Genomic DNA, 9988 nt, shown 5'->3' with positions numbered 1-9988 from the left:
AGGGGCTCCACAGGTGCTAAGGGGTTAGATTATCAGGACTGTACATAACAGTTTCCTGATTCTTAGGCCCAATGGCAGACAGAAACTGCAGGATCCCACAGAGGGTGATAGCTAAAGGGGAAGGAGTGAACTAGATAAGACTTGGTGTATTACAGTGAGAAAAGGTGGCTTGGCCTCCTTCCAGCCTTGGAAACTCTGCAGTGTAGAGGAGGTCTTAAAACACCTACTGGACCACAGAGGTTCCCCCATAATGGAGCGGTTTTTGCTTACCTGGCTCAACAATGAGAATAGTGGGAGGCTCTTTCACTCCTTTTCTCCACCGTATCTACCCCAGCTCTAGCTCTTTAAGTGCCATGCTGTAGCTGCCACTTCTATAACGTGCTCCAGGGCTTTTTAACACCCTTCAGCTGGATCCTATTATCAATGGAGGTAAAGGTAGATAGGCTAGTTTCTAAGGCCTAGAGACATTAGCTTTATCATGGCTATTTAACATGTATTGAGGCCAGCAACTTGCTGGGTGCTGGGTGAAACCACTAGCAGAGAGTCCCTGGCAAGACAATTCCTATTGTTGTCTGGGAAGAGGGTCAGAGTCCATGGTCTCTGACTTCCTTCTGTAGTAATGGTTAGAGACTGGGAGAGGGCTAAGTGGGCCTTACCCCAGGCTTCTACCTCAGGGGGCCAGGGCCTATAATTAACGGCTCCATCATTTCACTGCAACAAAGCAGCAGGGGCTTAAAATTAGAAAAAAGAGAGAGGAACATTTATATCCAAACATATGTCTGATTTTATCTCCTCTGCTGGCACTCAGCCCTCCATGCCATCGGCTAATGCAGGCACTGTTCACGCCATTTCTGAATCCTGCCTCAGCTAAACTGCAAGGCAGCTTTTGGCTCAAAGCAACTCTCTTGGTTTCACTCCTTTTAGGAAGCACCCCTCTCCCATGCAAGAGGAAGAATGGTTTGGACAGGATAATGTTGTTTTCATCTTTGCTTTAAATTAAAATGAAGTAAATTACTTCTTGGAGCAGTGATAAGGGCTTCAGGAACTAGATCAATGTAATACACACACACACACACACACAATATAGCATAGTGCTTGCAAGCACAGACTCTGTAGCCAGTCTTCCTGTGTTGAATCCTAATTCCATCACTTACTAGCTGTGTGACTTTGGGAAAAGACTCAATTTCTTCACCTAAAAAATACTGACAATATTACTATCTACCTCACTACTTCACAGATTGTGAGAACTGAAATTTTACATATATATAATTATATATGTATATGTGTGATACAGATCTCACTTAGTGCTCCACAGCATATAGCAAAATGCTAGATAATAGTTGACAGTACACTCAAACATACAGATCAACAGAGGAGCCCCATCACCACCCCTATTCTTGAACACTGTGTATGTCCAGAGACATGCCTATTGTGCTACTCCAGAGAAGAAGGATGATGATCTAGAAGTCAGAGACAACAGTATCTATAAGCCCAGTCACTGTGAGAAACGTGGTTATACTTATCTTCCCAGGAAAACCTTGCCTTGTACTCTGATCCCTACACCAGCACTATAGCTGTCCCAAGGCACTGATTTAGTTAGTCCAGGAATAGATTACCTTTCCTTGTGGTGAGCCAGAAGAAAGTGAAGGTGCTGATAGTGGTGCACAAGCTGAGGGCTGGGACCTTGGGAAGCCTAGGTCCTTTACCAAGAAGGTAAACTTCCTAATGTCTTCTCCCCTACCCATGTTTCTCTGGCACAGAGCAATCAAAGCCTTATTACTCACGTCAGTGATGAAATCCTCCCTGACCATGAAGTGTTACCAGGACTGGGAGTGGGGAGGGGGGAGGCACTAGGAGGAAGAAGGTAGCACCGAGAGGGCCCATGGAGCTTCCGAGCAGTATTGCAGAGCTAGGAGAAAAGAAAGGCAGTAAAAAGCACCATAATTGGAGCAAATGAGAGAAGAATGGAGTTCTATGGCAGGTACACAGGCTAAGGGGCTGCAATGCAGTCAAGGAGGAAAGCCAGGGAGATTCCTCTGCCTTAGCAAGCAAGAGGCTGGCTGGACCCTGGATGGGAAGGACTGTTAGTGCGAAATTCATGGCATGGAACAGAGGAGAAGAAAAGCAGGGAGATCAACTTTCCGAGAGGCGAAGAAAGAATGCATTTTGATTTCCTAATGAGAGGCTAGAATTAGATTTTAGGATGATCACAGGTTTTATCCTCTGGTACATGCCAGCTTTGCTGTCAGTACTTGGGCCAAACCACCTACCCACAATAGTCCTGTTCCCTATCCTGGAAGCTGTCCACTGCTTGGGGAAGCAACCCAGCCTTCAGGGATGTAATTTAATCGTGACCCTGACAGGCTCACTTAGGGATCTGCTCTGAACCACTTCCTCATTTCTATTAAGGCACAGTCATGGGGAGGAGGGTGGAGTGTGCTGGGGAGAAGAGAGGGAGCAACTCGGTATTTGTCCACAAAAAGAGTATTATTCCAGAGGGACAGTGTTATATAAATTGTGTTTTCCAATAAAAATAATGATGTCTATGAGTTCAGTGCACATGGACCCTTGCAGTGAGTCAGAGATTTGGCCTAGGCCTGTGGGGGATATCCCTGGGAGAAACTGTCTTGTCAAAGGAAGTTAGCATTTGAGACGATGGCGTGATCTTCGCTCACTTATCCCATCAAGAAGAGTTTTGAAACTATAGCAGGGAAGCACTGATATGAGAAGCTATTCTCAAGCTAGGTGTGGGAGCTAGACGGACTAAGATAGTACTTAGCCTTTCAGGTTCATTCATTCTGTACAATTAGGAACGTTAGTAGAGCAATTACTACAGTTTAAATCAATTATAGGATGCCAAAGAAACAGTATTTGATCTACTTGTTTCTTTCATACCCTCCTACCTTTTTTTTTTTTTTTTTGAGACAGAGTCTCACTCTGTTGCCTAGACTGGAGTGCAATGGTGTGATCTCGGCTCACTGCAACCTCCGCCTCCCAGGTTCAAGCGATTCTCCTTCCTCAGCTTCCTGAGTAGCTGGGATTACAGGCGCACACCACCACGTCCGGCTAATTTTTGTATTTTTAGTAGAGACAGGGTTTCACCATGCTGGCCAGGCTGTTCTCAAACTCCCAACCTCAGGCGCTCTGCCCGCCTCGGGCTCCCAAAGTGCTGGGATTACAGCCGTCAGTCACCGTGCCCAGCCCCCACCTACCTTGTTATAGCCCCACTAATAAAAAAAAAAACCCTTCAATTAATTATTGTATCAAGTTTCCTGTCCCATAATTCCCATTTGAGTACACTCATCTGCCATGACAGGACCTAGGAAATCATGCATGAGGCCCTCCATTTTGAAGAATGATGGCTCTTTCTTCCTAACATTTCTCATGATATTTCCTCTTCAAGGCAACTCCTTAATTTGTAGTCTCTTTTACAGTTCCTTTAAGGTCTCAACCCTCATTTCCCTGTCTCTAAGTTGGTGCTGATTTAGTCACTAGATAAGTCACTCTACCTGCTCAATGAGTCAGCAAGGATGACTGAGAAGAGCTTTCACACACTAACTGTTCCCTGTGCAAAGTTTGGTTTCCTTGCCTCGGGCTACTTCTTCCCAGTCTTCAAGGCCCTGGCTTCCTCCCTTTACCTGCCCACTCATCCAGGTTCATTAAGACCATTCAGACAGCTTCTCCCACGGCAGGTGAACTGAATGAGTTATAGGCAGCTCTCCACAAAGGCAGTTCCAGCCAGGAGCCAAGTGCCAGTTCCCTGGATCATGCAGCTGTGTTTGGAGGAATGCTGAGTGCATCCCTCACAATAGGCCCAGAAATGGAGCTGAAGCCTCAGATACTAACAGCCTGTTTCTGCAGCCTGCCAGCCACAGTGGTTATAAGTTATAATCTATTACCATTGCAAGAAGACTTAATTTCTGGACTTAAAGGAAGTCAGATAATACTTTATCCTATTAGTGTCTGCCTGTGTGAATTGACAATGGCATCCTTCTGACACAACTGCATATTCTTCCAATTTATCTCTTTAAGGAAGGGCAGGGGGAAGTCTGGATGGAGTAGGAAAAGAGGGAGGAAAAAAATAACCTAAGGAAGAGGCTGCTGAAGGAACCAGGGAAAGGGAAGAGTATTTTTTTCTATTAGAAACGAGGAGAGGGGATGCAGAGGGACAGGATAAGACTGTGCTGTTTCAAAGCATGTTTGCATTTCATTTTGTTTCTCTCATAAGGGGGAGAGACGGCAAGCACTGGAGGTGCTGTGTGCAAATGTGTCAGAAAAAAGGCTCTGAAGCCACAGAGCAGGATGAACACAAGAAGAATAAGGCATTGGCCCATTCTGTGTGCTCACTGTTCCATCCATTGTGCCTGTTGGAGGTTTTCCCTTTCCTTAATCCTTCTTCCCCCTTCATGTGTAAGTCCACATCCACTCCGACTAGTGGTGTCATGTCAGCCGAGGGTGCCTTCTCATTCTGGGTGTGTTATCAAGGCTGACTGACCTGGGGATGGCAATAGACACTGAGACAGAACACAGGTTCATGGTTCCTAACTTCTGGGATGTGGAGAGAGCAATGAGAACTTCCAAGTTAATTCAGAAAATCTAGTTGAACCCTCACATTTTATTTATGAGGAAAATGAAGCCCAGGAAGATGTGCCTTGCCCAGGTGTCACAAAGCTGGTGATGCAGAGACCCTACCTGTGGTCTCTGGGTTCGCGATCTAGCACAATTGCTGAGCACCTGCAGGGCCACCATGACTTACAACTCCAGGGGGCGCCATTTACAGAAATGGCAAAGTGATTAGTGCCCCCTGGAGTTTGCATTTTGGTGCAATCCTTTATAGTTCCCTTTTGGGATGGGGGAAGGCCTTTCCCACCAGTACTGTATCTGTGCTTAATGCTCTGAGACGGTGCCCACTCACAATTTCACTCAAACAGGGAGAGCTGAGAAATAGGCAACTTTCCTTTCTCTTCAGGGCATGTGTGTTCTGATGGCAGCCCCACAGCTAATAAACCAAAAGGGGCATGTGTTGCTTCCATGGCCTTCCCCTTCTCTCTACAAGAGTGCAGGGTAGTAAGGTAACATCTATCCCAACATGCTAGGAGGGCTTGCAGAAAGCTAAATCATGTTAGAGGTCTGTTCAAGGTCATGCAGACCCTTGGAGAAGCAGAGAAGCCCGGAGTCCTGCTCTTCCTCCCTGGCCTTCCTAGTGTTATGTAAGCAAAGGGACCCTCAGAGGGAAAGCTCTGGCAGCCCAGGTTGACTCAGGGGCCTACCCTGAAACTGGGGTCCAGGAAGCTAGGAAACTGTCTCCTCTTCCTTCCATCTCAACAGATCCTCTCTTGGGAACAGCGTAGCCCTGGCTATAATTTTGTCACATACATTTAATTAGAATTTGTGTCCTTCATGATGGCTTCAAGTGAAGTCCCAATAGAAACATTCTAAAAGAACAGTGCTTTCAGGCAAGGATTTCTTCTAACCAAGTTAATTTAGCAGAAATTTGCCATCTTGCATTGGGTGGAGTTACCTCTCTTTTCAACTTCAAAGCTGGGAAGCAATGGGAGGTGAGGAATGCAGAGAAAATAAAGAGGAGGGCGGGGGCTTCAGGCAAATGAGTTTCCATCTATTAAGGAGCGGTAATTTCTGCTAGCTCCCCTAGAGACCGGTCCCCTCCAATAATGGCCTGACTCTAATGATTCCCACTCCTAAGCAACAGCCTGTGTTATGCTGGTGTTGAGACGAACTGTGCCAGAGAAATTCCCTTTCTCTCAGAGGTGCTGCTATCATTACACAAGAGACATTAGCTAGCCAGGAGGATGTGCTATTGATGGGGAGAGAGAAAGATAACCAAAGAGAATGCTCTTCCCTAGCAGGCTTGGTACAGCTGACTTAGGACAGAGAAGGCGGACCTAGAGGTTACAGGTTAGCAGTAAGAAAGGACTACCCATCACGGGCAGATTCTCTGGACCAGGGGGTGACCACAGGAGAAGTGGCCTCCTGATGAGCTGATGAACTCAGTTCAAGGAGGAACTAGCTGGCTGGGAGGGAGGGACAGGTCTTTGGAGTTTGGTGTGTGGGTTAAGCTCAGGGATAATGGACAGAACTAATGGGCATTTGAGATGTGAAATGTGGTAATAAGTTCATGGGATGTAAGGATAAGGGATTCAATTTCAGGTCCCTAAATACTGGTTATTTCCAGGACAGAACTACAGGGATGTGGCCTTAACAGCAATGAAGTTAGGATCATAACTGTTATTGAGGCTTCAGTGTTAGCTGAGGGTAGGGGGTTCTCTTATTGTGCCCTCTCCATTCTAAATACACTGAAATCTGTGATGAAAGCTAATATTGTGAGTTACTGCTAAAGTTGTTGCCAGCAGGTCTTGAGTAGGGGGTAGGGAGTCCCTTATTTTACCCCTGGTGGCTTCCCTGTGATAGAGACGAACTGCTTCCAGAGGCTGCTTTGCCAGATGTGCCAGCAGGCAGCCCGGCCAGAGAGCCTGCAGTGCAGACAGATGCCCTGGGTCGTATTCAGGATGGTGAGACCTTTTATGGTACTGTGGCTCAGCTCTGGGGCAGTGCCAGAGCGACAGGGTCATATTCCTCAGCCAGATTCATTTCCCCCCAAACCTCTTCAAATATGTGGGTCATGGAGGGAGGCAAATTTAATTAAATTACTGTGTTGTGAACTGCCCTTCCTGGGCAAAGGCTAAAAATGGGCTCATGCTGACATGCAAACCCATCTGTGTACACAGCATGTGTTTTCTTTGTGCTGGGCTGTCAGCAGCTGGATGGGGTTGGCAATGCCCAGGGTTGGACCCAGTGAGCTGGCCCTTTTGCCACAGCAAGGCAGAGTCAACAATAATCCAACCTGCACCCCCGACAGCTCCGATGACCTTTTCTTTCTACTTAAAAGATGACAGGGCGGCACTCCCCCTTCCTATATCAATTTGTTTCTCCTCAAGTGCTTCTCTTGCTGACACACAGGACTTTCCCGTAAGGCGGTGCCCTGAGCAGTACCGGGTAAGAAGGAACAAAGCTGCAATGAGGTGTGATTCAGAAGAGTGCATGGGCAGGGTTTGTTTAGCTTGGCAGGAGACAGAGGGGTCTCCCGGGTGATTCTCTAGAGTGCTACTTCAGCAGTTCCCCACTGGCAATGCCAGTGCTGGATAGAAAGCCCTTGTCAGGTGCCAGAGTAAAGCAGAAAAGCTTCCTCTCCCCTGCTCCCAGCACAAATGCCACAGTGCCTATAGGACTTGACCAACAAAGGCAGGCAAGGAAGGTCAGGAGCAACTAGAAGCATTTAACATGTGGAAACCAGCAACCAAGACAAATGCTGGCTGTCCTGAACCTGTCACCCAAGGTCATTTCATTTCCCTCCTGGAAGTTCAGACCTCACTGCTGCAGTTTACAAAATACCACAAGGGTAAAGAGTTTGCCCCCCACTCCGCCCCCGAGTGGTGCTGCTGCTGGAGTTGGAACAGGGCTTCCCTTTGCTGGTGTGAAATGACTTGAGATGGGATCAGGTGTGGCACGGGGAGTAGCAGATGCTGAAGGCCGCAAGGCAGGCTTTTCATTCGGAACTAAGACCAGGGAAGAGTCAGCTGGGCAATCTTTCCTGAGTTGTTCCCCACAGAGAACAGAGCCATCTCTCATGTCTAAAACTTCAGTGAATGCAACACATGGAGCCTGAGAGGTGGCCCTGTACTGGGACAACAGGAAAACATCTTCCTGGGCGATTAGTAGTTGTACTTATGCAGCCCCCTTCATGTCCTGGACATCCTGGCAGCAAGCAGCTAAATAGTTGATTTGAGCAGTCCAAGTGGCTCTGGGGTGATGAGAGCCCTCTGTAAGTCCCCATCTAGGCAGGTTTGCAGGTAAGCCACATGAGAACAGGGGGAAGAACCTCCCTACCCTAACCTCCAAGCCTCTGGCATGCTGTGTGCTCTTCCGAATCACACCTCACTGCAGGATGAGGAAGGCAGGATCCCTCTTGGAGCTCTGCTGTCCCCTCTACACTGTGCTGAGCAGTTCAGGGATGTTCTCTGACATAACCGGGGGGGGGATGGGGGGGGTGGTAGTGTATCTGCCACATTTTGTAGATGGCTAAAGTTTCTGGCAGTGAATCTGATGGTTATTTTAAGGACTAAGACAAATATTGTCAATTCAGGTCCTTGGGACCTATAACTCAAGAACCTGGACTATGCCTATAGCTGACTGTTGGTCCAGTACTTCCAAATGACTAGAATTTCTGGATCAAAAACAAAAGCAGGCAGATCACTAAGATTTGGTCAGACACAAGAAAATAATGGATCCAAGAAAGCAAGTTTCCTGTGGTTAAGAGGTTAAGTAACAATTGTAACAGGAAGAGAAAAAGACATGTAATCTGCACAAGGAGGATAGGGGCAGTTATGAAGAACAAGAAATTGACTGCTTTGGTGTGATCTATCATGTGACTTTAGAGAAAGAAAAAGGTTCCTGGGTGTTCTGCCTAGGTGCTCTACCCTTTGGTAAAGGAGCTTTCTTCCTTACCAAATTGGAGAGAAGAGGCCAGACACCAGCTATAGGCTGAGGTAACAATATTTCAGTGGAATGAGACCCCTTGATTTTCTGCCACCCATACGGCCCCATGCACACTCCAGCATGAGAGCTAACCAAATGACTGGTTTCAAATTCTAGAGATAGAAGCAGATGCTTCTTCAGGCCTCTTAGTCAGTATTTTATTGTTCCTTAGGTGCCAATAAAGTATTTTATCATTATTAAAGATTAAAAATATACTTATCCTGAAGAAAATACCCCAAGTTGTATAGAAAGTCCATAATATATCTTAATCCCAATATTCCTCAATGGAAAAAAAAAAAGGTTTGTTGGGCAGGGTGGTGCACGTCTGTAGTCCTAGCTACTAGGGAGGCTGAGGAGGAAGAAACTCTTGAGTCCAAGAGTTGAGACCAGCCTGGGCAACGTAGCAAGACTCTGTCGCTTAAAAAAAAAAAAAAAAAAAAAAAAAAAAAGTTGTTCCTCCCTATTTAAGCAGCCTAGGGCTGGAAGAGCTTTCTCTAAGGGAGAAAAAGCCTTAAAATAATGTCAGTAATAGCAATCTAGGCATCAGAGTGAATAATATAAATGTTGGTATGGCTGTATCAATGGCATTCCAACAGCTGCTGAGATCCCTTTGGTTTGCAGATGACCCAAATGTAAATACAAATGATCTATTTACATTGCATGGCCCTACCTAATGTGGAAGGGGCAGCGTGGTAGAGAGCTCCCCCAGGATTCTCTCCCTTCGATAGGCTGCTGCCAGAGTGGATGGCTATGTCTGGCTCGGGCAGAGCCTGCTAGGTGGGACATCTGATTCCTGTACAGCTCCAAATTTCTGCTGCTCACCAATAAGCCAGCAATGGGGAAAGGCAGAGTGGTGTCCTGGGGCTACTGCAGCCATATCTTTCTCTTGAATAAGGTCACCCATGACCCCTCTCATACTTGTTACCAATCGTTTCATTTCTGTTGGAAAGAGACAAGGAGAAGGGAAACTAATTGATTATAATGGTGTATTACAGGGCACTACCTTTAAGCACCTTGAACCAGACTGAAAAACTAAGCATTGGTACTTTGAGAAGTTGCCAAAATCTATATTAAAATAGGGTAAGGGTAGGAAAAGGAAGAAAGGTGATTTCTGACACCTGCTTTTTTGACTCTCAGCTCCCAGAAATACTTAGGGAGCAAAGTGGGTGGGATTAAGGCCATCTGCAAAAACAGATTAGCTCTGATGTAGGCTGGAAAGTGTTTTCTGCAAAATATGAACTTAAACCTTGCCCTGTTCTTTGAGTTTCAGATAAATTCTTTTTATCATGTTACCCTGATTACTATGCCAGAACATGAACCAAGAGCGGTCTTCATTTTAGCCCCAGGTTGACCTGCAGGCAAGGTCTGACCCAGCGCCTTCATCTTGGGAAAGCAGGGCAGGAGAGAGGATGGGAGTGGCAGACGTCCCTGGGTA

General features: G+C 46.5%; 1 protein-coding gene across 1 annotated transcript in view; it reads right to left on the bottom strand.

Annotated features, from left to right (window-relative positions):
• The window catches only part of SND1 (staphylococcal nuclease and tudor domain containing 1), a 440492-nt gene that overhangs the window by 69811 nt on the left and 360693 nt on the right, over positions 1-9988 (bottom strand). The window lies entirely within an intron of this gene.

Source organism: Chlorocebus sabaeus, chromosome 21 (assembly GCF_047675955.1).
Source record: "Chlorocebus sabaeus isolate Y175 chromosome 21, mChlSab1.0.hap1, whole genome shotgun sequence".
Classification (NCBI taxonomy): Eukaryota; Metazoa; Chordata; class Mammalia; order Primates; family Cercopithecidae; genus Chlorocebus; species Chlorocebus sabaeus.
This window is presented reverse-complemented; position numbering and strand designations above follow the sequence as displayed.